Consider the following 4,192-nt stretch of genomic DNA (forward strand, 5'->3'; position numbering starts at 1 on the left):
TTCACAGTTTTTTTTCTTTGATCCAACCTTAGCGTGCAACTCCTAAAGCATCTTGTGGAGCACTTAGTTGCAGTCCACCAGCCCATCATAAACCTATTGTTCATTGTTCACCTCATTTCCAATGTTGGTTTTTTATGGTAACCATTCATAGATCACTTAGCTCGCAAGGATTCCTATATCAACGGTATAGCAACATTTTTCACACTTTGCACTGTTGAATATCTAGACTGTTGTCAGTTTTAGCATAAAGGAGTCATTGAGTTATTCATCCCATTGGAGACTGCGCACCAATATCATGCAGAAAGATTGGTGCATTTTTATAGGATTTGGTTGTTAATGTTGTCGCTCTTTCCATGTTTAGTTGCAACTTGAAAAATCTATTACACTAATCATATAGAGTCAACTCGCTCACATGAACTAAATTTATTTTTCGACACAAAAAAACTTCAATTAAATATCATAAAAGTTTAAAAGTTTCTCCAATTGTTGTTATGTTCGTCGCTCTTTCCATGTTTAGTTACAACTTGAAAAATCTTTTACACTAATCATATACAGCCAACTCGCTCACATGAACTAAATTTATTTTTCAACACAAAAGAAATTTCAATTAAATATCATAAAAGTATAAAAGTTTCTCCAAATTTGTCAAGATTAATCATGGTCTTGACCAAACTAACATTAAAGCCTAGATCAATGTTCTGGAACTTAAGTTGTCGCTCATGTATAGCAGTTTTTAACTTCCAAACACAAAATAGATACAAAGTAAGAAAGAAATTTTCATTAGTATAGATCAACTAAATTTCTTACTCGTTCATCTAAACTAACAAAAAAAGTTAACATTGCTCCCTCATCTATACACTAATATACTAATGCCTCGTTTGCTACGCTGGAATGAACTTCTCGTTCATTCATACCAGATACGACATGTTTTTTAAGCTAGAAATTCAATTCCTAGCTCATCAATTCCCACTTTGTGGGAATGGCCATTTCCAATGCGATGTTAGAGAATTGGCATTCTCATTTGATTGCAAATAAAAAATACACAGCTTTCAACATGCTTATTCTCATTTCATTGTAGCAATATAATTTGGTTATTATGAGCCAATCCATAAATATTGTAAATTGAACGAATTCATCAGCTATAACCCATGAGTTGAATGAAATGTGATTCCCAAGTTAGTAACTAAAAGATGCGAGAAAGCTTTTATTTGATTATATCATCTCAATGAAACCATCACCTTCTTCAAGTGAAGACCCTAAGCTTTTAAGTAATCTAAGTCTTCTATGTTAATAGGCACATTAAATTTATGTTGTACGCCAAGTATTTTACTCTAAATTCTAAGCATTTATCCTGAGAACAATGAATTATAAGGAGCATTTTGATTACTCACTCATTCATTATTTAATAGTGAATACTTTGGGCTCTCAATTTGTTGACTCCTTGCATCATTTTTGTTGCACAATGTGCATTTGGGTATTTCTTTACAAATGCAAATAAATTTGGTTCTTTAATGAGATAGTCTATAGTGTTTCGGTCTTAAGGTATATTTATGAATTTTGTTTCCTGTTTTAGTTTTCCCCCTTTTCTCATGACAATAGATGAGTCAATAACAAAATATCATGATTGATGATAATAATATTTGCTCATCGGGTAAGCCATCTTTTTTATTGCACGACCTCTTGGCAAATATTTATTTTTAGCTTTTGCTTACCTAGAGATTAATGGAAATTGAAAATCATCATTGGCACAAATAACTTTATATGCACACTTTTGCTTTTTGGACCTCTTTATTCAGGTTTAAACAAGATGTTTGTGTTGAGTGTCAAAAATTATTCATTCAACGCTTCTCTTTATTTGACACGAACATTATGGGATCACCTACTGAACAATGCACAATGTGACATTCTTACTTGGTATCCTGTGTTTCTATTGGAAATCAAGATTCACATTGTAATAAAGATGGATAGATTTTTCTTTTTTGCATGTTGAATCATATCTGATTAAACTTATCGAATGATATTTGAAAATTTTATACTCGGTGTATTTCTAAAATATTGGTGGGTAATATAGGTATGTGCAATAACAAGAACCCTATTGTGATTATTAAAGTTAAGTGATGGGCGTAGTACCAAGTTTTTCAACTACAATATGGATGATTAATGCAGAAGTATCAACAAAGGATACCATGTATTGTGTATACCCTTGATGATGATGATGCAACTTGATAATATTATGTAAATGGAAGATTGATTATGTGAAGGTGTTAACTCATAGCAGGCCTTTTGTAAAATAAAGTTATGTATATTGTATACTTGAACATTCACCTGGCAGAACATTAACGCTTCGTATGTATGTATAATATATTGCTAAGGATGAGTTTGCAAAATAGGAATAATGAGAAATTCTTTTGTACAAATTTAAATTGATATGCAAGAAATTATTGTTGCTTAAAATGTATTTAATTTAAGCTTACTATTTCATGTTTCTCACAAATAGAAACACAATTTATTTTAGTTTATTGTCATGTCTTATATTTGGATGGAGTATATATAGTTTGAAGTATGGATATGGTACAACTAAACTCTCAATGTGTTTTATTTAAATGATTATTGATGCCATAAATATTATATTTCAACGATGCTTGCCCTTGGTTGGCACAAGAAAAAATACTTATATGCTAACTTATATGTGTGCATAAATATTGTACATAAATATAAAAGGTTATAAAAAAACAAAACTAGGTTTGAAATTAAGAGTGAAAAAATATGGATGATAGAAGAAATTAATAGTTGTGCTTTGCACGAGGAAAAAGACTAGTAATATACTAATGCCTCGTTAGGTTCGTGGGAATGAACTTCTCGTTCATTTGTACGGTTGTACCAAACACAACGTGTTTTTTCAAGCTAGAAATTTGATTCCTAGCTCATCAATTTCCACTTTATGTGGGACTGGTTGTTCCCAATGAGATGTTAGAGAATGGGATTCTCACTTTAAGTGAGAATAAAAAAATACACAACTTCCGACATGCTCATTTCCAATTCATTCTCAAATTGCACTCAAACGTGAGAATGGAATGAGCATTTCATTCCCACATTAATTCCAGTCTGTTCCTTGTTTCATTCGATTCTCACTTCACCCAACTCAAGCGTATCAAATGAGACATAAGAGAATAGGGCAATCGCGGAATGCTCCTGTCTACTTATCTGCACGCTGTAGCGGAATAAGAACAGGGAACGAAAATATGTTGTTCTTCCTCATCTTTTTCCTTGCGCAACACACATACAAATCCATGCACTATGCCAAGGTTCAGAAGCCCATCTCCATGATCTTGTTGTTAATTTGAACCTTATATGAATCTGTCTACATATTTGAGGCCGCAGGTAAATAAAAGGATTCTCAAACTGTCATTATCTAAGGAAAAAGTATAAGTACGAGGGAAAATGGCTCCTTTAATCATTTCCTGAATCTAATTACCTTTATTCTGCGCAAACGAGTAATTTTACCCACGTAAACAGAAAAATCAACCAACAGGAGAAGATCATCATTCAGAACATCAAGACGAAATACATTAGAAGTTTGATTAGCAAAATAATTCGTAAACCCTAAACGATACCATAATTAGGGATCTCGACGAAAAAAATCTTGATTTTTTTGAGCCCTAGAGACCGAGGGGCGTACCTTTAAAAGAGAAGGCGATAGATCGTCGAGACGAAGGGGACGGAGAGAGATAACGGCGACGGAGAGAGAGTCGTGGGCACGTTTTTTGTGGAGTTTACGACGATGGGGTCATTTGTTCGAGGATTCCGCAGAGAGAGGAGGGGTTAAGATTAGATTTAGGGGTGCCGACCCTAAAATGGCTTTCATTTACCTTTTTGGCTTATTATCAATTTGGCACCCAAAAGTTCACCTCTTATTGCACTACGCTGCCCAGAGTATTTACTTTGATATTACAAACTTTGAAATCAATTTCACTTTAATACCTTAAAGTGTTTCTTTAACATTTTGATAACCCAATGTTTCAACGACATTTTCGCTTTTACACACCCATCTAAATATTGTTAGATCTTTTGTTAAATTTGTATGGCGCTTGTGTTTGCCTACTATTTATTTTTTGCATCCTTGTGAGTTACTTATTACTTACTCTCAAAACTCCTTATGAGTATGTAAGAAACTAAAGATGTTATTTTATCA

At 33.1% G+C, this 4,192-nt stretch overlaps 1 protein-coding gene across 2 annotated transcripts in view; it reads right to left on the reverse strand.

The window, feature by feature from the left end:
• LOC109833699 overlaps nt 1–3,840 on the reverse strand; it is an 8,569-nt gene extending 4,729 nt beyond the window's left edge. For both annotated transcript variants that reach the window (XM_020401476.1, XM_020401477.1), the window contains exon 1: nt 3,680–3,840. The gene's annotated coding sequence lies outside the window, so the exon portion shown is untranslated. The remainder of the gene's footprint in view (nt 1–3,679) is intronic.

This window comes from Asparagus officinalis, chromosome 3 (genome assembly GCF_001876935.1).
Source record: "Asparagus officinalis chromosome 3, Aspof.V1, whole genome shotgun sequence".
Lineage (NCBI taxonomy): Eukaryota > Viridiplantae > Streptophyta > Magnoliopsida > Asparagales > Asparagaceae > Asparagus > Asparagus officinalis.